Source organism: Rattus rattus, chromosome 15 (genome assembly GCF_011064425.1).
Source record: "Rattus rattus isolate New Zealand chromosome 15, Rrattus_CSIRO_v1, whole genome shotgun sequence".
NCBI classification, from domain to species: Eukaryota; Metazoa; Chordata; class Mammalia; order Rodentia; family Muridae; genus Rattus; species Rattus rattus.
Genome location: NC_046168.1, coordinates 69,290,297 through 69,316,127, shown reverse-complemented (window position 1 = coordinate 69,316,127; position 25,831 = coordinate 69,290,297).

Genomic DNA, 25,831 nt, shown 5'->3' with positions numbered 1-25,831 from the left:
TGAGTTATAAGGATCTAAAGTTTAAGGTTGTCATCCTGGCTACATGTGTCCTTGTTTCAAAAAAAATGTTTATTATGATAAATGTCTGTGCCCCCCCCCCCCCCTCTCTCTCTCTCTCTCTCTCTCTCTCTCTCTCTCTCTCTCTCTCTCTCTCTCTTTCTCACACACACACACACACACATACACTGGAGCACTGGAGGGAGGGGGAGAGGTGGGGAAGACTCCCCCACTGTGGTGTATTTTCTCAGCACTGCAGCTGCTGACAAGGCTGAATCCAGATCTTTTATCCTTCTGTCCTAGAATTACTGCAACCGAGCTTCTGATTTGACACTAAAAGCCTCTTTCTTTCTTTTTCACAATTATCTTATAATGTAATGTTCTTTCTTTCCCAACAAGATAACACAAGAGCAGCTTCCATTTGTAATCATCTCTCTAGTGCGAACATTTTAGAAATAGGGATTGTAGGGATCCCAGGGCCTTCTCTCCCTTCCCATCCAACACTGCTCTCAGGATCCTTTGGCAAGGAAAGTTCTTGAAGCTTCTCCACTCTCCACTACTCCAGATTTGAACATGGGCAGACATCAAAATGAGCCCTTCTCTTCATTCTGGTACAGTTTGTACATCTCCCACTAATGTATATCACTTTTCCCCAAAGGCAAATACAAAATTAGACATTCTTTTCTCCTTTCTTGGTTGAAAAATTTTGGATATTTAGAGAAATTGTGGGTTATTGGGTGTACGTTCTGTGTGGGTGCTCATTTTATAAGAACAGTAATCATTATAAAGTACAGACCTTCCCTGTTATAAATAGGGTCAGTTCAGATAGACTATGTATGCCGTTAGATCCTAGAAGAAAGGCTGGGCTGCTACTGCTGCTGCTGCTGTGTATGTGTGTGTGTGTGTGTGTGTGTGTGTGTGTGTGTGTGTGTGTGTGTGTGCATGTGTGTATTTGCAGTGTTCAGAGAGAGGAGCTCAAAAGCCATTGATGTGAACTGTTACTTCCCCTTATTTAAAACACTTCACTTTCCATCACTTCTTACCTCTGGAAAGTGACCATTTGGAGGAAATAGTCATCTTCAGGAAGTTCCTCTTCTTCAAATTCAGACACCCAAGTTGTTGATAATTAGTTCATCAGAAAGTTGGTCTGTCTCTGGCCAAAGGGGAGCCCAGAAAGCTTCACTGATTTATCAAAATCACTTTGAAAAATAAAACTGCAACAAAACCAGTTTCACTGGGTGTTGTGACGTGATTCTCAAGGGTGGGAAGTGAATTCTAAGTACATTCTTTTAAGAAAGATTTTTGTGTCTTCTGAAATTAAGATATAATTCCACCATTTCTTCCCTTCCCTTCCCTCCCTCCAAGTTTTTCATAAACTCTCTTGCTCTCTTTTAAATCCACGACCTCTAATGCTTTCATTGTTGGTACAAAAGACAAGGAGGAAACATCACTCGTCATAGGCCTCCACAAAGAACACAGGCAACTAAGAAATGCTAGATTCATGGAGAAATCATCTTCTCCAGGGAAAAGTCCCCAAAGTTGATTTCAATTTTGACAAGTGGTCAGACCTGACATCATATTTATTGGAGTAACATTACATAGAACAAGCAGATTGTGTTTGCATGTGTAGGGGACGCATGCACACATATAAGTGCATTTTAAATGGCCAACTCCTTGTGAAAAGTTGTGTTCTTTAGTTTAAAAAAAAGTTGGAGGGGGTTGGGGATTTAGCTCAGTGGTAGAGCGCTTGCCTAGGAAGCGCAAGGCCCTGGGTTCGGTCCCCAGCTCCGAAAAAAAAGAACCAAAAAAAAAAAAAAAAGTTGGGCCCTTTTAGAGACTCTGCTAAAATTATGTTTAGCAGACTTACTTACTAAATCCTTAAAACCATGACATGTAGTTACCACAAATTATTTTGGAATGAAAGTTGATCCAGATGAGTATTACCATATTGTAATATTTTAAGCTTAAGAAAATCTTTGCTCACATGTGAGCGATGATGAAAGGCGGAAACCTCTCAAGCCAAGACTGTCTGTCATCCTGAGGAAAGGTGGGGAGGAACAGAGGCAGGGATCTAACCCACTTAACATTTGCCACAGGTGTGCCACAGGCGTCCATCAACTCACGTTCTTTCTGCTGAGGAACTGTACTGTGGTCTAACTTCAGCTTCCCTGGTACTCTTTTAACATTCCGGTATGAAGAAACTTGACTTCCCTAATGCATGGAAAAACTCCCCTCTAGGCCCTGTTCTCTTTCTCAGTTCCAAGGAACAATAAAGTTGTGTTCTGAGTTCAAATGGCACTCAACAGTGACAGGTTTACTGGGAATGTTCGGAGGACACATGGGGACCACTTTAATAAGAGCAACATGCGGAACTGCAGATGCCAACTGTCTTCACGGACAATCGTGGCATCTTTCTCCTGGCCTTGCTGTAGTCTGCAGCCTGTGACTCTCCTGTTAAATACTCCATTCTATTAACTGAAAGTGTTTAGTATCTTGTATTGGTTTGGTGTTTTCAGAGCTTCGGGAGTACCAAGGGGCCCGATTTATTTGGTAGAAATAGAATTGGGGCACAAAAGCATTTTGTAACTTTCACCTATAGAAGGCAGGAGTTACTGTTGCATTTGCTGTCCACTCCAAGTGAAGAAAGTATTACAAAAAATATTATCTCATAGTTGTACAATCAGACATCTCTCATGGGTCTACCTGAGATATAACTGAGGTGTCCACAGGGCACTGGGACCCAGGTCCTAATGGTCTCTTCCTTCCTTGTCTAGTGGTCACTGTTTCAAGGTACATGGCAAACATTTTCCCTTTGGTATGCTCCTTTGTTCTCTCCTTCCACGTCCCTCCCTCCCTCCCTCCCTCCCTCCCTCCCTCCCTCCCTCTGCCTCTTCCTCTCCCTCTCTCCCTTTCTCTCTCTCCCCCCTCTCTTTCTTTCCTTTTCTTTCAAGACAAGGTCTTAGACAACTCAGGCTGGTCTTGAACTCACTTATAACTGGAGATGCTTCCTGGTCTTCCTGACTCTACCTCCAGAGGGATGGGATTTCACGTGTGCTGTCACACCCAATTTATGTGGCTGAGACAAAACCCAGAGCTCTGCACATGCTAGCTGAGTACACTATGATCTGAGCAGTATCCCCAGACATTTTTTTCCACTTTCATAGACCTTCAAGAGTGTCTTGAACCTATCCAACCTCATTGTTTTAAGGTTAGCCCATCGTAACCCTCAGTTTCTCCTTGGTCATGTGGCTTTAGGTGTTCACAAGTTTGAGGAATTAGAAACAGACAATGTGAGAGGCCATTATTCCTGGTTTTCAAGATTCTGATTCCTCAACTACACTCCTATATATGGATTAAGTATTTTCTCAGTTATATAGTTATATTACAATTGTAGATCATAGCTAATTGTGGCCCATATAGCTTATCCATATGAACTAGCACCAAAGGAAAACTCCAAACTATGAAATGCGGCAATGCATCTGAACAGTGTGGGCTCTTGATGAGATGATTGTATGCATATTTAATAACCACAGCAAACCAGGCTCTGGCTTGTTTGTCCTTTGTGCCAGGAAATGTCACTGCCTGGGTAGCACATGCCTCCCCTCAGTCCTCTTGGCAATGTTCTGAAGAGCAGCCAGCTCCAAAATGAACTCAGGAAAAGTTCACACAATTCATACAAAGGCAGTCAGTTAACACCTTAGGAGTCTCACTTAATTACAAATAAACATTAAAAGGAAGAAATTGCAAAGAGTGATTTAACATGCTCATATGTGTTCCCTCTCCTACCTCCTTATCCTATGAAACTCAGGAATTCCCACAAATTACTCCATAAGAACCAACTGTGGGATTATATTCATATTGTTTATTAGCACTAGTTTGGGGGGGCACATCACCAAATATAATAATGTTCATTTACAAGATACTATATAAATAAGATGTTTTCATTAGGAAAGAAGTCAAGTACAATCTAGCTATCTAACAGGTTCCTTCTAACTCATAGCCCTATGTGTTATTTTTGCACAGAGGAAGGAAGCCTGTCTTAGATTACCGAACATACCATCCCCACTCTCCTCACCCCTGCCCTAGACACAGGGTTGGATGTTGTGATGATTTGCTGAGTTTGCAGAGGTCCATAAAAAAAAAAAGAAAACCTGGCATGAGCTGAGAAATCACCATTGAACAAAGGCAATATATTTTTATGTATTGACTTTTGCGTGATTCAATTTGCAGTGCATATAAAAGTAACCTTTATAAAACTGCCCCGTGAACTTAAGAGCAAGTTTGCATTTTGTGGTTAACTTTTCTTTTACCGTATGACTTCCAAAATGATGAGCCAGCTCATTGGGTCTCCTGAAACCTTTTAGCCAAGTAATGAAAATGAATGGTTTTCTGCCCATAAAGACTCACAACCTAAAGCTTGGAAAGAGACTTTTGGGAAAGCTGACTCGGTGCATTTATAGTCTTAATAAAGTTAGATGAAAGGGGAACGCTATTTGGTTTTCAGAGGGAGTCAATGAATGTGTGATTTTTAAACCAGTCGTTCTATTTGAGTGGCTGATGAATTTTGTATACATTTACAGGATATGATGTAGATGCCTTATTGTGATAAGCTTGCAAAACCATGGACTTGCTAATCTGAGGAGGTGGCTCAGTTAGTAAATGCCGGCTTCATGAGCACAAGGATTTGAGTTCAGATCCCTAGCATCCTCGAAAAAGCCGGACCTGGTGGAACCCTAGCACTGGAGAAGAAGAGATAGGCAGGTACCTGAAATTCCCTGGCTAGACAGTCTAGCCAATTTGTGGGAGACCTTTCTGGGGGGGGGATCGAGTTAGAAAGTGATAGAGGAAGACACTAGACATCCATCCCTGACCTTCACGTGTACCACATGTACACATAGACATGCACGCACATCTGTGTGAACACACACACACACTCCCTGTTGGTGTCTTTCACTTGAAAAGCTTGCATTAGGCACTCAAAAATCATGGTGCTTTGTCTTTCTTTTTTACCTCCCTGTCAATGTATAAAATTTTACACACATGCTCAACAGATTATTAAGCACAATTCCAAGTGTAGCCTGAGTCAACTTTTCCTCTGTTCTAAGTCGAGAGTTACATTGCTTTGGGAATAACAAGCACTTCCTCTGTGCCTTTAGCTATATTACTTCTTGTTTCTCTCATCTGTTCGTGCTGACCTGTCACGGATTTATTTGGAAATTGTGAGATTTTTCCTACTGGTTTATTATTTTTCATAGTTGATGAAGCTGTTCTTTATTCTGTGTTAGCCTTTGGGGCAAGATTTGATTAAACCAGTTGTGTTCTATTACCCATTTTCCAACTTCTTGATTAGAGCGCTTTTCCACCAGTCTTCTCTTTGGAAAGTAATGGAATATTTTTTCCTATAAAGTAAAAAGATTTTTTTTTTTAGCTTGATAACTTTGATATAGAGGGATGTTGACCAAATATCTACTCGCAAGGTATTTGGAGTTCTTATGTGATGACTGAGAGAGGAACTTGTGATAAATATAAGCTGTGGGAGGCATGGAGATCCTGGCGCTCACAGACAAGCATAAGGGGAGAAAGAATATTAAACACACAGGGTTGTCCCTGCAAAGGGAGGGATGTATAACCTACTAAAAGAGTTCATCTCGGGTGAACATGTATAGGTTGCGTCTTGGCATTATTCCCCAAATGAGAGAGGGTGTAAACTATTTATATAGCATATAGACTATATGGGGGGCATAACTAGTCATGCAAAGATGACATCATGCACATCAGAAGGTTGTGTGCCAGTTGACTGCCAACGTTACAGCATTCCATACAGGGACTGTGAGCACCTGTGACTATCAAAGTTGGTGTTGAGCCTTGGTATCAAATATGAATGAGCGCTGAGGGAGACAGATATTAAGGTTCATCTGATGTTCTTCCAAAATGCCTGTTTCAGTGCCCTCATTATTGACTAAAATGTAAACATCACTCTTGATGGCTCTCAGGTTCTGTTAGAAGACAGTGAGAGTCTAAGGGTGCGCTAAGTCACACCTCAAACATCTGTGGAAGCTGAGCAAGAAATTTGCCTTAAGAATCCCAGTCAGTGCGATGGGTTAAAGGACACAAGGCAAAAATCAGTAGTGATGGTTACAGCGAACAGTGTATAAAGTGAGCGGCCATTAGAACAAACCTGTGAGACGGAACTTGTCTTCTGAGCTGGAGGTCTGAGTCCACTCATGGGTCATACCAGAAATAAAATACAATTCAATAAAATGGAAACCAGCCACAAATAGAGCATATCACGTACAGTAAGAATAAACATCATACAATAAGTGTTCATCTGTGTTTTCCTATGTTTTCATGTGTGTGTGTGTGTGTGTGTGTGTGTGTGTGTGTGTGTGTGTGTGTTTTACAGTGCTTTGTGGTTTAGAATGATTGAGGGAGATTTTAACAGAGCTTTCTGACTATTGTAAAATGGGCCTGAGGTCCCTTTTAGTCACGTGCCTGAGCCCCACTTAGGTATAGTTGCTATTTCAGCAAACTCCCCCTTGTGAGATTAAGACAATTTACTCTTTTTTTTCATGGTTCCACATGGAGAGGTTTAATGTAAGGACAAGACAAGGGAGAGGGACGAGAGAGAAAAGAAGAGTAGAAGAGGAGTAGAGGCTGGCCATGAGAACGTGGGGAGGGGAGTGGGGAAAGAAGGGACAAAGGGGAAAGAGGGGAAGAGCAAGAGCAAGGAAGACAATTTACTCCTGAAGAATTGATTCACATGGGTATAATCAGCGATGGGGTAAAAGATAAAATGATTCCCAGACCCTTGACTTCCTGTGCTCTGGTTCTCGAACAGTGGTCTCTCAGAACACAGCCAGAGAGCATGATGCCACCTACGGATCCCTTTCTTTGACTCTGGTTGGTCTTCAGCAAGGACCGGACCTTTGAAAATAGTACAGCACTGGATGAGTGCCCTTCATGCATCAGCATATGTGGAAGCCCTGCCCTTTTCTAACAGGAAATGAACCGCATCATAGGTATTCTCATATATTTCATTTTAACCCATTGTCTGTAATGTGACAAGGGTTTGTACTGACAGGAGAGAATACATCAGGGTGTGTCTCTTGCCAAAAGTCCCATGGAGGCAAAAAGCACCTGATTAATAATTATACATAATCAATTAATTAGCTCAGTAAGAGGAAAATGTAAATTCACTTCCTACTTCCTACTTCCTCCACTAAGTATTTAGCAGGCTCCTATGAGAAAAGGAGAAAGAAGTGAAACAGAATGGTTGTGATGGGGGTTGGAGGGGGTTCTTCTTCCTGGCTGCTGTTGCTTCCAGTCTCTCTCTCAAGTTCTAGGTCCCCAAGCCTCGGGAGTCTCCAAACCAGCTGATGGTCTTACTGACCGAAGGTACTAAGGGTGAAAGTTCACCTCTAGAAGGCACCTTCTGGGTATCTGTTACCTACATCATGACCCTGCCATGAACTAAGAAAGTGGAATTCATATCCCACCCTCCCCCTAGTATCCTAAACTTACACCTGAGTCTGTTTTCTGTAGAAATAATGCCGTAAATATTGGTTAGATTGGAAAGTACTGTGACTTAGTTGTATAATTGATTCACCAATGCTGAATCAATTGTTCTTATCATTGATGTAACTAGAATCTTCCTTATCCTAGTCTGAATTGAAAGTGTGAATGGCTGAAGCATTCCTAAGCTGTTTGAAGCCCACATCATTCTTCTAACATGCCTGAGATGCTCGGGATAGATGATTCTCAAGACGACTCTTGAGAAGTGCATGTGGGGTGACTCTCAGAGTCCTGAAGGACATTTGGGCTGGGCCATGCCAATAGTAGAGTATTTTCTAGCATGCACAAGTTCTAAATTCTCTACCCAACACCACACACACACACACACACACACACACACACACACACACACACAAAAGAGAAGCTCACACATGTGCACACATACATGCACAAGAACACACAGAGTCATACACACATACATGCAGAACAACACACAAGGGCATGCACACATGAGCATGTGCACATGCACACACTCACAGAGAGGCATATGCACATGCATAAGTGTTTTCTATGTCTATGAACTCCTATGTTTTGTTAAGCCTTGAACAATACAACTAAGAAAAGTTATATCTTTTGGAAATGAATTTGTTTTTTCTAAAACTGAGCAACTCTGGATGATAAATGAACCAGAACTGATATGTAGAACACATAATTTACTTTATTTCTTGATATTTAAAGTAAACCCAGAGAAGAACAAGAACATAGGAGTCTGAAGTCATTGGCTCTGTTTGGCTCAACAAAGAAGCCCTGTGAGTTCATGGTGGTGGCAGGGGGTCTCAGAGCAGCCACCCCCTGCCTAGCACACTGTGACAGTGACTTATGTCCAAACACACCAGCAGCTGCTGAAGGTTTGTCAGGTTAATAAATCATTATGTTCCCTCAGTTCTGACCCCCGTTGAGCCACCAACCTGAGGTATAAGCTTTCCATACCGATTCCTGATTTGTAAACCAAGTCAGAAATTCCTTGTGGTATTCAACCCTGACCTTCTTGCCCACCTATGTCACGTTATCTCTATTCTCCAGGAATATTCCCTGAGTCCCGTGTTCTAAAAGCCCCGGATGGGATGGCATGGCAGGCTTTTCTGTGTGGGAAAATCAGCCCCATTCTTTGTCCTACTTTGTCACAAAGAAAGAAGTGTGGCTTCTAAATGAAAGTAGAGACACAGGATGGTCAAATCTTCCCCCAACAAGAAATGTCTTGTTTCTTGGTTTCTCCTTCAATCCACAAATCTGCTATCTCTAGGCCTTACCAGTCACGGGCCACAAATGGTCTTAAGGATCGTTTGTTCCTTTGGCAACATTTTGGTATGATGGTGTTCTGAACTATTGTCTGGAACAACATCTATTGGAGAAACTACATGGATCCAGCAGTGGTAGCCTCATTGAAGAAATAGCCACTCCATAGCCATTCTCCCTTCCCTGGATAATAGGTACTATTAGAAACCCAGGTCTCTGACTCCAGCTAGACATGTGTGCTGTCGCTGTTCCAAAGAGGATGCTAAAGAGAGCCTAGAAGGTGACCAGATGTCTCCTGAGCTGTACAAGATGCTCAGAGATACCTTACTGTTTCCATTAGAATCTGGTGCCGGGGCTAGGAGCTGCTACTCTAGAGATACAGACAACGCTGCATTTGACCCGGTGTGTGGTAACTCATTTCCCGGGCTGAAGAGCCTCCCTCTTCAACACTCACCTTTTTCTCTCATCCCCCCAATCCCGAGTAAACACTCTCTCATGCTTCTCACATTTAAAGACTTTTACACAGGAAGGGTCTAGCTTCTACACTTCCATGTGACCAAGTGAGCAGCCCACATGTGTTCTGTGCCGAGTCACGAGCCTGACTACAGTCAGTTGTTATTCTGACTTCTTGCCTCTCCTTCCAGTTAATTCAACCCCCCCCCAAAAAAAAGAGCCACGATCAAATGACAAGAGACAGCTAATGCTTCTAACCATTGACTTCAGTACCTAGTTGCCCTGGGCTTGAAGTTATCTCCCACTTCTGCTCCTTGCTGATGTTACACCTGACACTTCTCTTACCCCTCCATGTCAGAGCCACTCACCTTTCTACTTTATCTAGAATTTTCTCTGGATTATGCCTTCAAGGTCCACCATGCATTACTGCTAGAAGAATCCCTCTGAATGGCAAGTCAGATGAGAGCATCCCTCTCTGGAACCCTCTTGGTAGGCCTGCTGGCTCTGGCCATTAGCTGGCTTGCCTTTGGAAGCAACCTGACCTCCAGTCAAGAACAGCTTTTGTTGCCTCTATGACCTTTGATGTCTTTGCTGGCCATGTACTCCTCTGCTCCTCCTAACTCCTGAAAATTTGCTCCCTCTTGTCTGACCTCCCACACCCAAATTATCAGTGATGAGTTCCACTATAGCCTTTAGACACCAGAGTATACTATGATTCTGGCATTTGTCACCCACTGCCATGTGGCCTCATACACCTGAGGACAGTGGAGGGAGCAACCGGATGTTGGCACCATGACATTCTGTTCTCTGCGTGATCATGCACACAGGTGAGCCTCATTCTCTCTGAAGAGTCATGTCTTCCTATCACAGATAAGAGAACCTACCTTGCAGGGCTTCTATAAGGATTAAATGAAAGCCATAGATAGGCCTTAGAACACAGAGCTGGTCACAAAGCAGCTACTCTGGAATGGCTATTCCTTGTTTCCAACTTGACTATATCTGGAATGAACTACAATGAATTGGATGAACTGGAATGAATTGGAAGGCCCACCTGTGATCCAGATTGTGAAGCTGGGAGATACAAGTTTCTGACCTGGATCTTGGCATGGAGATCTTGAGGCATAGAGGCTATGAATCCCAGGAGCCTAAGGCAAGGAGATCTCTGAGTTCAAGGTCACCTGGGACAAAGCAAGTCCCAGATCCAGGCACAGTGGTACACACCTTTAATCTGGGCCACACCGTCTTCTGGAGACCTACGTAAGAACATTGGAAAAAGGAAGATTCCCTCTTCTTTGCCTGCCTGCCTTGTGGGACTGAGCAACTGCTGCATCCTTGGACTTCTATTCACAGCTGATGATTGTTGGGGAGTTGGACTACAGACTGTAGGGTTAGGGTTAGGTAAGGGTCAACAGATTCCCTTACTATACAGAGACTACCCATAAGTTCTGTGACTCTAGAGAACCCTAATAAAATGATTTCAGTGCTCAGTGCCTGCAAAATCCTCCACAGAGCATTCATTATCTAACCATGACTTGTTAGTGCCTACTATGTGCTAAGGCCCCTGCATTTGGGTCTATGGGATTGTGTAGGTCTTTGTGGGAGAGATGCTTGCATGAAATACTAAACTTGAGGAGGAATGGAAAGAAAAACTGTTCAAGGCTTCCCTCTGAATGCTGCAGTTGCTTTACTCAAAAAGCAGGACAAGAGGGAGCAGCAGGCCTGCTCTCTGGTCTTGCTACCTTTTCAGTTTCTCCTTGGGGGCAAGCCAGCTTTTCTATTTTCCAAGCTGCAATGACTGTTGGATGCTTTCACAGGGAATTGGCTGACCCGGCCACGTAAAAGGTTATTTCAGGACTGCTTAGTCCAAGGAAAATGCCTTATCACCTGATGGCTCTCTAGAGCTTTCTTCAACTTTGGGCGGCCTTCTGATGTGTTTTGCAGGAGCAAGAGCGGAGGGACCGAAGGATGGTCTGAGTCGCACGGAATCACTTCAGATGCTGCTGTGGAGAGCCTACAGGAGAGGCAAGCGGCCTTTTCCAAATCATCCTGGAATTTACCAAGTGGCATAGCTTGAGAAACACAAACATTCCATGGGACACTTAATAGTAACTATTCTGGATTAGGAGGCTCCTGCCAAGATGTGTCTCAGGCCCAGTTGTAAATCATGACTTGCTATTGCAGGTGTGAGTTATTATGAAAAGAAGGCCCGTGTTCAAGCAATTACACTACAGACCTCAAAGGCCTGTGTGGTGGGAAATCATTGTTCAAGCCTTCCATCTCTCTTGAACTGCTAAGGTGGTGGCTGCAGTGCCAACTTTGCAGTTCATCTATGCAAGTAGAGGAGTAAGGATGGGAGGGCGGGGGAACTGGTTCTGAATGCGTCTCTTTCTAAGTAGCATCTGGGGAGCCCGGGAGAATTTTTGGAACATTCCAGTGTCAGTGATTTCTTTATACCGAGGATTCTAGGCTCTCTAAAACTGAGTACACCAACAGCCTGAAGAGGAGAAACAGAGAGGTAGCCTTCCAGTCTAGTATCTATGATGTTGTACCTTGTGCGTGTATCTCTCGATGGCATGTTACTGTGTACAATTAAGTGAGAATGGCGTCAGCAGGAATCCGACTACTGGGTAGTTATCTGAAGGGAATGGGTGGAGTCAGCCAGTCAATTAGACAACTGCACTCCCATGTTTCTTGCAACACACTTCCTGAGGCACAGAATTAAGATGGAGTGTTGTCATTTATGGCAACCTGATGACCCCAGAGGACATTATGTTGCATGGACGAATCAGCCAGAGGAAGACAAACACCTATAAGACATTATATCACACACATTAAGTATTACCGTTTGGATCTGGAGTATTCTCCAAAACCCAAGGAATTGCAGGTTTGGTACCTAGTTGATGTTTGACTGATAGAAGCAGAGCTTTCTTGGCAGAAGTAGGTCCCTGGGGTGTGCCTTCAAAGGACAGCAGGGCTCTAGGCTCCGACTTCCCCCTCCTACTTACCTCTATCCTTCCTGGCCACAACAGCGTGAACAACCTTGCTTTAGCACACTGCCTGCCTCAGCACAGGCCCAGAACAATGGTGTCTGCTGACCATGGCTGACAGCTCTGAAACCAGGAGCTGCAAAGACACTTTCCTTTTGAAGTTGATCCAGCTCAAGGCCTTTGTCACATGATAGAAAGATGACTAAAACAGGCAGAACACATGAACGTTGCTCTTAGGATCAGAGATTTAATTTGTGTTACTAGAGGTTGAGGGGTTGGTAGGGAGAGACAAATTCTGGTGTGCAGGGGTATGTAATACGTAATATAGTATGTAATTATACTATAAATTTTAGAATGATTAAACAATGTTCTCAACCTTCTTAATTCTGTGACCCTTTAATACACTTGCTCATGTTGCGGTGACCCCCACCCATAAAATTATTTTATTTCTATTTCATAATCGCACTTTTGAAAATTATCAATCTTAATGTAACTATGTAATACAGAATATCTGATGTGTGACCCCCAAAGGGGTCACAACCCACAGGTTGAGAACCACTGGACTAGGGTCTTCGCATCACAGAGAGATGAGAAACTCAGGAAGTGATGGATGTGTTAAATCCCCTGATTTGATCACTGTATTTTGTTTACATGTATGGAAACATCATATATTATACCGGTGAATCTGTAGAAAAGCTAGGTGGAAAATAAGATTAAATTTATAAAAAGATAAAAGTGATTATGAGGCCATGAAAGAAGGAAGGAAAGGCACAGTTGAAGGAGAGGTAGGCACAGAGCAGCAGTGTGTAAGGATGGAACAAATTCTCCACACAAGTCTGTGTGGTGGGGGCAGGAAGGCTGAGCGTCCATTGCTGAAATCTGTGTGTGCTAAGCTTGATTTGCCTGTGACCTCCCAGAAATTGCTATTCCTGTACACTTTGTCCACAGGACAGTTTCCATGATTTTTATCTGCCCTGTACCCATTTTTTTTGAAGATGACTGAATTTAACTGAAATAAACTGTGAATAAAAGGAGAAGTGTAGGGAGAGTTTTGGTTTCTTTAAAAACCCAGTTATGTGACATGAACATGTTTTTGTTCTAATCCCTGGTATGGGATATGGGGCTGCTTCAGATGGTCCACAACACCTGACTGTGATTTGTCTCGTGCTCTGGCAGGGGCATGATTGTGCCAGCTGAAGAGAGCTTACATTTCAAATTCTGGGGACTCTTGAGTAGGTATAAAAATGCCAGAGCCCTGAGAGGCTGGGGCTGCTGCTGCTGCTGCTGCTGCTGCTGCTGCTGCTGCTGCTGCTGCTGCTGCTGCTGCTGCTGCTCCTCCCCCGTCTCCCCCTCCTCCTCCCCACTCCTCCTCCTGCCCCTGCTGCTGCTGATTTCTGCCTCTACTTTTGCTGTCTGCCGTTATGCCTTGCAAGTTAGAGATATCCACTCGATGCCCCTAATCCACAGGAAGTACTCCTTTCCTCTCTAGCCTTCTTTCTTGCCTACCTAGTGTTGGGGGATTGGAAGGGATTGGAGTGGAGAAGGGTGGCAGGAAGAAGAACCCAGTAAAGTAGCCAAAGTCACAAAGAAGGAAGCAGGGAGCTGGGGAAAGAGGAAGTAGTGTGATACCAGAGGGCGTTGAAGCCCTCACAGCGAGGCTGTCTTGGAGCAAAGGTGGCCTACTGTTTCTGCTCATTTGAGGGGAAAGACTGGTGCTAATTTACTACAGTGGTTTCCATGTCATTGAACTTTTTCCTTTTTTCCCCCCTTAGGGAAGAAAAAACAGAGATGAGAAATGCTTCACTAGTTTTCCTCTTGGCTGCAGCATAGCAGAGAACAATTACAGAGCAGTAAAAGTCTGTCATTAAATACCACATCTCTGCAATTACCAAACCAAAACACGAGGCACAACCAAGATGCAAAGCCCAACTGCCCACATCTTACAGACTTTACCACGCTTTTTAAAACCAGTCTTCATCGCCTCTCCTTTAGGAAGTGTCAAAAACCAGAGTCTTCTCTGGGTTATGGCTGAGACATAGGAACCATCTTCAATGTTAAAAACATTTAAAATCCATCTGTAGAGGAGAAGGACAAACAGTTTGGTCTGCCATCTTTCAAATGTCTTAATTTAAATATTTATGGGGGTGGATTTTTCTCAGAAAACCGAATCCCATAAATAGTTTATCACTTGCCTATTACTGACTTGAAAGGAAACAGCCTTACATATAGACTTTTAAAGTTTGATAGGCCATCTATACTATGTTTGAATAAAAAGTACTGTTTTGGAATGATTTAGTACCTGGGGGAGATATTTAATTGTAACACATGTATGTGTGTGTTTCCTGTAAATAGTAAGGTATTCTCTCTGCATATGGGCATGCACCCAAGCATAGTCCTTGTAAGCTTTTGAAAATAACTAGCAAATATTAAGAGACTTCCTCCTCAAATACTTTAGTATTTATTTCCTGAGGAAGAGTCCATTTGGACTAGTATGTTGGCTCACACTTGTAAATCCAACACTCTGGAAACTGAGGTAGGAGGATTGGGGATTTGGCCCCAGCCTGAGAAACTTAGTGAGAACCCAGCTTTAAAAAAATGGAGGAGGAAGAAATTTTAAAAATGAAGTCTTTTCCCCTGGAGTACCAACACATCTATTATATACTCTGTGTTCAGTTCTTGCCTGGATTTCCTCTCTGTTGAGGAATAATTACACTAGTGTAAACCATCAAGACTGGCGAGTCCTTGTATGGTGCCCTCCCTGAACAGGATGTAGCGTCAGGCTATTCTACAAGTATTGAGTTGGAGCTGATGACTTGGTTAAAGAGATGACAATGGGCTCGTTCTGCTGTAGGCCCTGTGTTTCCTTCTCCTTTTGTAATCAGCACGCGTTTCAGAGCTCCCTAGCGTCCTGCCTGCCTCTCGCTTGTGTGCACATCTACAAAATGATGCTTCTTAGCACTTCTGTGTTTATCATTTGTATCATATTTTTAACTCCATGTTTTAACTTACTCCATGTTTTTATTAATTTTAATTTTTAATTAATTTAATCAATTTAATTTTATTAATTTTAATTTTTATTAAAATTTTATTATTTTTAATTTTTTAATTAATTTAATCAATTTAATTTTATTAATTTTAATTTTTATTAAAATGATGCTTCTTAGCATTTCTTCTGTGTTTATCATTTGCATCATATTTTTACTCCATGTTTTAATTTAATTAACTCCATGCCGGTTGTTTATTCAATGTGTTGAAATCCTGTATAGTTAATTATTCTTATTAATGTTCAAATTTCCCAAAACTAACCAGGGAAAGACCTTCACCTATCTCTCAAGTCATTTTTGTCACCTCTCTGTCATTGTTCCAGGCTTTGTTTGCTGACTCAGGACTTGGGAATCTCTCCTTGTACTTCCCTTGTGCGTATCCTACTAAGTGTGAATGGCTTTTTAAGAATGGTTCTTGGCTACAAAGGACACCAGGGGGCTGCTATGGGGGAGGGCCAGTCCTTGCTTTGTCACCTTTGTGAGAAATAGATTCTCACTCCTGAGCACAGGAGACTTAGTAGTGAAGGGGAGGCAGGCTATACACTTTACAAAGCCAGGTGTCTTCCCAGAATGGGCAGCTCCCTGACTGAATGCAGAGAACTGCTTTTTTAAAAAATCAATTATTTTATTTATTTACATCCCAAATGTTGACCCCCTCCAGATCTCTCCTCTCAGAGTTCTTCACTCCATCCCCCATCAGCTTCACCTTTGAGAAGGTGCTCCCTCCCACGTCCCCCTTCCCTGGGGTATCAAGTCTACAGGATTAAGCACATCCTCCCCCACTGAGGCCGAACTAGGACTGCCTGGTCCTCTGTTACAGATGTGCAGGGAGAAAGGAGGGCTCAGACCAGCCCATGTATGCTCTTTGGTTGGTGGCTTAGTCTCTGGGAGGTCCCAGGGGTCCAGGTTAGTTGACACTATTGTTCTTCCTCTGGGGTTGCCATCCCCTTCAGTTTCTTCAGTCCTTCCCCTAACTCTTCCATAGAGGTCCCTGACCTCAGTTCAGCTAGTTTTTATGTCCCTAGCACAGTAATCAGGAGGCTACACCTCACACCTCAGTCCCATCTTTCCTTCTGCCACATGCACTACCTATTTCTCAGTGGAAAGTGTGCTTGGGCTTTATCTCTGCCTCTACTTCCTGCTCCTTGAAAGCTTCTCTGGGGCATGACCTTGTAGCATCTGCAGGTCGTTATGCAGACCCAGCTGTTAGTAATTTTCTACTCTAAACTTTTAGCTTGGGAGGGCGTGGGAGGGCGCAGTTGCTAGACTAGCAGAGTCAGGGAGGGGGTAGTTCATTTAGGACACTGCATTTTTCTCCGAGGTCAGGATGTGGCCAGTCCCTTTGGACCAGCTGAAATGGCCTGCAGGGGCCTGGACAGTCTGTAAAAGACACGTTCTGTCTCAGTTATTGTTCTATTGCTGTGAAGAGACATTTCCAAGGCAGTTTATGAAAGAGAGCATTTAATTGGGGGATTGCTTACGGTTTCAGAAGGTTAACCCACGATCATCATGGCAGGCAGCATGGAGGCAGGTAGGCAGGCATGGTCTTGGAGCAGTAGCTGAGAAGAAAGAGTGAGACTGGGCTTGTTATAGCTTCTGAAACCTTAAAGCCCACCCCTAGTGACACACCACCTCCAACAAGGCCACACTTCCTCGTCCTTCCCAAGCAGTCTACCAGCTAGAAATCATACATTCAAATATCTGAGCCTATGGGGGCTATCCTCATCCAAACCACCTCAGTCCTTAAACCATTGTTTTGGAGCAGTGGTCCCTGAGGTTCTATTTTCTCAAGCATTGACCTTTTAAAAGATCTTTCAAGGAGTTTGCTTTTCTACCACTCAGAACCTTATTGGGCAGGGTCTTGATCTAGAGGCAAATTACTGTCTCACTGACTGGGCCTAGGTGTGTTCTTTTACATTAAAAATCCAGCTTTCCCAGCTTTCTTTGTTAGAGGCTGCCTTTTCTCCAACATGCAGTTGACAGTTTTGACAGGAAATGATATTTCTGTAACTGTGTGGATTTATTTCTGTATCCTGTGTTCACTACAGTGGCCTACATGTCTGTTGTTGTGTCAGCTCCATGCTGTTTTGTGATTATGTATCTAATATAATCTGAGCTGACATATTGCTATATTTCCAGAACATCTTTTTCTGCAAAGAATGGCTGTAGCTATTCATAGTCTTTTGTGCTTCCATATAAAATTAAGGATTTTATTTTCTGGGTCTATGAAGAATATCATTGGGCTTTTGATGGTGATTACATGAACTCTGTAGATAGCTTTCAGTAATGTACACTTTTTGATATATGAATTTGCCCAGTCCCATGAGCACAGAATTTACCCATTGGTATGTTCCATTTTTTTCTTCCGTGTCTTAAGAGTTTCCAATGTAGAGGTTCGTGTTTTCTTGGTTAGGATTATCCCTGTGTATTGTTTTTAAATAATTGTAATCAAGTATATTTTAAAGATGGTTCTATGAACTGCTGCAAAGAAGGTTTCCATTGGGTGGAATGTTTTGTAGGTATCTATTGGGTCCATGTCCTATGGTCCACGTCCTGTGGTCCATATCCTATGATCCATGTCCTATGATCCATGTCCTATGGTCCACATCCTATGGTCCACGTCCTATGGTATAGTTTAATCTCTATGGTTTCTTTGCTGAACTGAATGATCTAGAGATGTGCGTCAGATACGGAAATCACCCACTATTATTGTAACAGGTTATTTCACCTTTCGTATCCATTACTGTATGAAATTGGGAACCCCATAGTTTGGTGCACAGATTGATTCTACTGTGTCTTCTTGATGGGTCACACCTATTGCTTATCTATTCTGACTAGTTTTTGTTTCAGTCTCCTTTATCAGACACGAGAGTGAAAACCAGCACGTTTTCAGTTTCTTTGGCCATTACAGACTGGTTTCCATGTTTGACTCTCAGTGTGTGGGCCACCTTTGCCAATGAGGTATTTTTCTTGGTGACAACAGAGAATTGGACCTAGTTTTTAAAATCCAGGTAGCCAATCTGTGTCTGTTCAATGGGGAGTTAAGGCATTTACATTTCGGGTTTTACAAAGAGGTGTTTAGTAGTTCTTGAAACTCTGTTGTTCAGTTGGTTGACTTACTGATTGGTATTTACTTTCTCCCTGTTAGGATCACATATTTGCTGGCTTGGTGTCTCAGACATGATGGATTCATCCCCATCTCTCTTTTGTTTAGCTCTTCCTCTGATGAAACTTGTTCCTCGCTGTGGTATTAAAACCATTCTTTTCTGCTTCTTGTGTATATACTATTACTATAGGTATCTTCTGCATTGCTGACTTTGTGGTCATGAACTGCCTTAGTCTGTGCTTGTTTGAGATGTCTATCCATAAATATGGCTCTGCTGATTACAGCAACCTTAGCTGACATTTATTTACTTTTATGTCTTTAATAAATATAATTCAATAATCTGTGCTTTCCTGGCTTTGAGGATTGAGGAGAGTTAGGATATTTCTGCTTTTGTAGGTATTTTCCCATTATAGCTTTTGATGCTGTCTCTTTCCTTTGTCTTATTGACCTCGTGACTATAATATTGGGAAGAGGTTTTATATGACCCATATTTACATTATCTAAATATCTGATGTGATTGAATATCCCTTTCTTTCTTTCTCTGGATTTGGGGAAATTGCTGTAATCCCATTGGCTCGGTTCTTCATGCCTTTCACATTTATCTCAGCACCTTTCTTTAGCTCAAGGATCTTAGGCTTGGTTTCTGGACTGTATCGTAGAGTTCTTGGATCCTGTGGGCATGCTTTACTAGAAAATTTCTTGGTTGATATTTGAATGTTTCCTTTTTCAGCTTTATCTGTCTACCATCCCTGCTATTCCTTCTTCTCGCCTGGTCTACTGTTGGTTCTTCACACTGTGTTCTTTATGTCAGTCACTGAGGTTTTCGACCCTTCTCTTTGTTTCCTTTTCAGAACATCAATTTCCTCTGTGGCTTTTTCTTCTATGTTTCTGCCTTTTTTCATCCACAGTGATGGTGTTCTCACCCAGTTTGTCAACTCTCTCCTCGACTCTCTCCTCACTTCCCTAGGTCCTGGATTAAATCCCTCAGCTTGCTCTTGCCCTCCTTTAAGGTCATTATCATTTCTACCAGAAACCTTTTGATGTCCCCATCTGGCTTTTGACCTGTTTCAGTTTGAAGTTTCTTAGCTGAGGAGTTTCAGTTTGGGGGATGTGTTGCCTGACTTTCCCATGATTCTTTGTTTGAATGGTATATCTGTTGGTTTGGGTTTGCATAGCTTTTTTTCTCTTTCTGTTTTGCTTCCTGGAAGGGGAAGAATGTTCATTTTTAAGCAGCCTGCTCTTGGAGCCTCACTCTCTAGGACAACTTCTTATTTCTCATTTCCCTCTCCCAATCTAGGATCTGTGTGGCTGAGCTTGTATTGGGCTTACTTCTCAGCGTTGTGTTAGTGACCTTCTAATGGGCCTACTCTTGATTCCAAGTTTCTGTATTACTTTTTGTGCAGCTGTCAAGTGTTTTACCCTAAACACACAATCTACTGGTTCCAGTATTTATTTTGGCTCATGGCTTCTTTTTATCATGGTGGCAGTAGCTAAGCCCACGAAGGAAGGTCTGTGCAGCTTCTGCCCTACCTATCATGGTTGAGCAGGAAGCAGCAAACAGGACTGAACACAGAGGCAGCCTGTCCCCCTCAAAGGCCCTCTGTTACTGACCCACCTCTTTTTGCCACGCTTCCTTTCTCGGAGGTTCCACTGATTCAGGAATCTTTCAGGAATAAGCACTCTGATACCAATAAGAGTGGAAGAGGGGAGATGTCATAGTGGACCCAAGCCAGGACAGCGCCTGAAGGCTTCAATGCAGGTCTAGTTTGTTTTCTCATTTTATGCTCTAAAAAGTACAAGGTGGGACAGGCAAGCAAGGTTTTACAGAAACGTACCTGACAGCCATCAGGTCGTGACGGGCAATGACCCATTGCTTCAGCTATTTCTCCAGGTCATTCTGATCCAGGTAGCAAGTGAAGTCATGTGCGAGAAATGTGACTTTAACCAGATCATTCCATAATTAATAACTCAATATCTAATCATGTCTTTTCTATCTTACTCTACTTCATCACAATGTCTCTGAAGCAGCTGGAGACCAAGTGTTGAAACATGTTAACCTGTGAATAGAACCTATCCTGGCCACTTCATATCAATTATCTATATACAGTTATATAATTTGTAATCATTTCATCTGGTATCATTCCCTTAGTCTAGTGTTCTTAAAATACATCCACTATATAGTATATATCAACATTTCATTTTTAATGAAGAGATAATATCTCACTGCCTCAATATGCCATTTTGTTTTTTCATTTATGAATTGATGGACAGATGGGCTCTTTCCTACCAAATGATGAATATTAGGACTATTACACAAAATGCTTCTATCAATGTTCACGCACCAGCTTTTAAAATAAGCTTTTAGTTCATTTTGAACACATACCTAGGACAATCACCTAGAAGTGAAATTGCTTCTTCCTGTAGTAGCTTGTGTTTAGAACTTAAGGAAATTCCGATTTGTTTATTCGAATTGGTGCTACCTTCTTGTCTAACAAGTAATGTCCAAGAGGTCATATTTCTTCATAGCTTCCCCAATATATGTTGCCATCCAATTTCTCTAAATACAGCCATCCCAAAGAGTTTGAAGATACATCTCACTGGATATTGGATTTCATTTTCTAGATAACTTACAATATAGATCACTTTCTCAAAGGCACACGGACCCTATCTTCTGCATAAAAAGATTTATTTGGGTCCATCGCTATTTTTCAATTTGATTATTTGCCTTTATTATTCAGTCCTCCCTCATCAATTGATAATCACGATAACCCCATGTAAACATGCTAATATACTCTACAGAGTTCCTAAATGGAGTCATTTCTCTCAAACAACTCTAGGTTGTGTAAAGTTGACCACTTCACCAACTTGACAATATTTTTATTTTCTTTTGTTGATGCACTTTATCCTGCATTCTATTATAATCACCATCTTTCCTCAATTTCATTCTTCATTTTTTTTATGGCTTGTGTATAAGAGAGTAATAGATTTTTTGTATTGGTCTTGTATTGCCATGCTTACACAGAGAATTATTAACTCTCATAGTTTCTTAATGAATTCCTTAGTAGCTCAACACTATGTGCAGCGGAGGTAATTTTGTGCCATCATTTTCAGTTAGGGTGTCTTTTTCCCTAACTTTTCCTCTTCTAATTACCAAAGCTAGAACTCTCCAACTGAGTTTAAATGTAAGGTTTGTTTTCTCTGATAGCATTCCTACTGAATACTTTATTCTGTTGAAAAACTAAAATTCCTTGTATTCTTGGTCCTTGTGTGTCTTTAAACATGAAAGGCTGCTGGGTTTTGTCAGATGTCTTTTCTGCGTCTATTTTCATGGGGATGGCTTTTGTGAATTATATGCCATTTAAAATGGACTCTTTAAATGCCAGGTCCACCAGTGATTCACGATATAAATCTCATGCAGTCATGTAGTGGACTCTCTTTAATATGGCATTAGGTTCAGATTTCTAGAATTCTAATAAGCATTTTGCTTTCTTACGGTATTACGTGGGTGGCTTTCCTGTCAGGATAAACCTCGCCCTGAAGATTCAGGTGGAAGCACTTTTTCCTCTTTAATTTCATGGGAGGCTGTGAAAGGTCTGATGCTAATTAGTTTGTTAAATTGCTTTGTAGACTTGGTAAAACCATCTGGTTATTGGCTAACAATTTTTAACTAGTGATCCAATATTTACCCGAGTCTTTTCACTGAAAGCCAGCTGCTTAGAGTAACTGATGGAGGTCCGTGTTCACTCTGACATCATCACGTCAGGGCGGAGTTTGTTTCCATGGGGCTGTTATTTCTCTTGGCATTGTGCCAGGGTTCACTGCTCTGTTTTCTATCTAGGGTTTTATAGCATGCTAGATACTTGATGCCTTCCCTTGCTGATGGCTGGATTAGGTTGGTTTGGTCAGGAGAGTAAAGTTACTTAAGAGTGATTTGCTTCTTTTGAGAATTATACTGGAGCTTTTTTCTACCACTCTAATGTGGCCGTGGCACAGGCTAGCCCATTGCTTTGTCGTGAGCTCTGCATTCTCACTCTTCACAGTGGTGAATCAGCAGGCTTTCATAAGCTCTTTGTTTACCCTCATAGAATATATTATCTTTGTGGCCAATAGTCAGCATGAGATTCACACATGCAGATTTTCTAAAGGTTTTCTTGGTTGATTTGTCTATGTATGTATCATGCATGTATGTATGTATGTATGTATGTATGTATGTATGTATCTATCTATCTATCTATCTATCTATCTATCTATCTATCTTCATCTTCACTTTTCTGGCCCACACAAACCACTGGTCTCATTCTACATCGATTCTTTCTTCTTCGTGGGCTATTCTCCCTGTGCATCTCTAGAAAGTGTTGTCAGAAAAACACAGGGTCATCCCAGGACTTACGCCCTTTTCCCCCTTGTCTTATCTCTGTAGTTACTACAAGACTCTGGTTGTTTAGCTTGCTCAAACAATAAAGTTGTGTCTGCTTTTTAATACCATGTGTCTGTTATTGATTAACTGAAGTCTGCAGCGTTTCCTGCTCAGAACAGATGCTAACATGGAGGCATCAGGATCACCACTGAAAGTCACAACAAAAAGAAGAAAGGCTGTTTCGTACAAGTCACTGGATTGGCTGCCAAGTACACACATCATTCTTACTAAGACTTTACTCACAACCCAGAATAAAGTTAAGAACTTGCACAGGGCTGGAGAGATGACTCAGAGGCTAAGAGCACTGACTGCTCTTCCAGAGGTCCTAAATACAATTCCTAGCAACCACGTGGTGGCTCACAACCATCTATAATGGGTTCTTCTTGTATGTCTGAAGACAGCAACACTGACTGTACTCATACATTTTTAACAATTTTAAACAAACAAACAAAAACCAAACAAGAACTTGCACAACCACAAGAAAATATGATCCTACCACATGCCCTGAAAAGGAATTGTCAAGTGATCAATATGTTAGATTGAGACAAAGTCAATATATGGAACAGTTCATAGAAGCTTAGGCTTGATACAGCTAGATAAAATAGTTAGAGATCAGGGAGTTTTAAATCCTGTTCAGATCCATCTTCCTCCTTGATACATGTGCAAATCAAGCATGATTTGCCTCCCTTGACTCTCTGTTCTTATTACTTGTAACATGAGGAAGTAGTGGTTTTTCCATGATGCCTGTGATGACCGAATGAGCCCAAACGCAGGGTAGCACTGCATGGAGTTAGCGCATGGGCTGGGAAAATGGCTGCTTCTATCGCCTGCATTCCAGTCACCATTCAAATAAGAGTCACTGTTTCCACTTAGGCATGACATCTGCCTGGAGGTTTCTATATTAAATATGAAATCAAAGCATGCTTCTGTTCCATGTATGTCTGAGCTAGATGAGGCTCAAACATTAAGAATTTCTTTGTTTATGCATTTTCTCATTTAAAAACTTTTATTGGTATATATTAATTATATATAATAATAGGTTTTACTATATATAATAATATGTTTTTCAAACATGTACACAGTATATTTTGATCATATCTGTTCTATTATCTTTTGTCCCCTCCTGTGCCTTCCAACCTCATTTCTTTTCTCAACTAGCCAACTGGCTTCCTTCAGGAGTATAAACAAGTCAGCAATGAGTGCACCCTTGATTTTCTTCCTTTTATGACTTTACTAATTAAAGTAAGTTTTATCTCTTCTGTAGATAACAGAGGAAGGAATGAAAAAGCATTAAAAGGGGCAATCAGTGTCCCAGTGTCCTGGATTTTCCAAGTGGCCTGCAACTCCCCTTCCTTCTTCCCTTTCTCCTCTGGTCATTTTATCCAGCTTGAAATCCTCTCAGGACTTCCTCTTGCTCCCCATATTCTCCCCTGCATGTACTGATGCCCTGGGTTAGACTTCTTTCTGTAGTCTGAGGGAGTAGTCAATCAATGGTTTTCTTGGAGCAGGCCCTGATTGCTTATTGACCTACTGTTCTCAGCTGCTGGTACAGTGTGCACTACATGGTTGGAACAGCATAGTTAGAATGCTTAACAGAACTTAAGGAACTTAATTTGATAATTTGCATTCATGGGCTCTTTGATAAGGGCACTAGAATGGATGAGACAGAAAAGGCAGAAGAAGCACCACTCTGTCTTCAACTGGATTTTGATGTAGTGAGAGAAGTGGCCACTCAATTATGCAAGAATAAACATAATTTATCTAGAGGCAGCCATATAGTCCATGTGACAGCTAATTCAACTGTCATTATGGCAGTATGTCCACTATGAGCAGCTTGTGTTCCAGTAAACCTTTTTTGTTGAAAATAGCAGCAGGTTGGACTCCATTTGGCTCAGCGGCTGTAGTTTTCTGAGTCTGGTTCAGTACCTTGAGTCTTTCTTCTTTCTTTAATAAAGGGGAAAGGCAGCAGGACTATGTTGGAGAGTGTGGGGTGGGACACTGTGTGCAAAAGATAAGAACACAGAGAAGACTAGGACTCCATAGGGAAGAGGGCAAGGGATTTGGAAATTAGTGAAATGGGCCTGAGTTGAAGTCAGTGTTGAATTTTCCTCAAGGCCCCTGTCTTAGTCAGAGTTCCTATTCCTGCACAAACGTCATGACCAAGAAGTAAGTTGGGGAGGAAAGGGTTTATTCAGCTTACACTTCCACATTGCTGTTCATCACCAAAGGAAGCCAGGACTGGAACTCAAGCAGGTCAGGAAGCAGGAGCTGATGCAGAGGCCATGAAGGGATGTTGCTTACTGGCTTGCTTCCCCTGGCTTGCTCAGCTTGCTTTTTTATAGAACCCAAGACTACCAGCCTAGGGATGGTACTGCCCACAAGGGGCCCTCCCCCTTGATCACTGATTAAGAAAATGCCCTACAGCTGGACCTCATGGAGGCATTTTCTCAAGGGAGGCTCCTCTCTTTGTGATAATTCCAGGTTCTGTCAAGTTGACGCACAAAACCAGCCAGACCAGCCATTTTGCTGATCTGTGAGTTGGTCACACTCTAGGCTGTCTTAAGTCAGCTCCATTTTCTCAGTGCTATCCCCTCAGGCCCAATTCTGCCTCCAGGAGAAAAGAGACTCTCCCATACTGCACATACCCCTTTCCTTAGTCTTTGGGAGAGTGCTTGTGGGTGGGGCCTACAAGATTTTTCTTGGAGATGCCTGCTGATCAAATCCTTTACTCTGGTGATACCCTGTGAGTGCTCTCTGGCTCTCTCTCTCTCTCTCTCTCTCTCTCTTTCTCTCTCTCTCTCTCTCTCTCTCACTCACACACACACACACACACACACACACACACACACACACACACACACACACACACACCCCTAAGGGTACTATTTAAAAAATGAGTGGATTCTTCAGCCCAGGAACTTTGCTTGAATTTCACTAATATTATTAAAGTTCAAACACTTCCCTTCAGAACTTTCCTGAAGACAACCTGGTCCATTTAAACAAATGTCTTTACAGATTT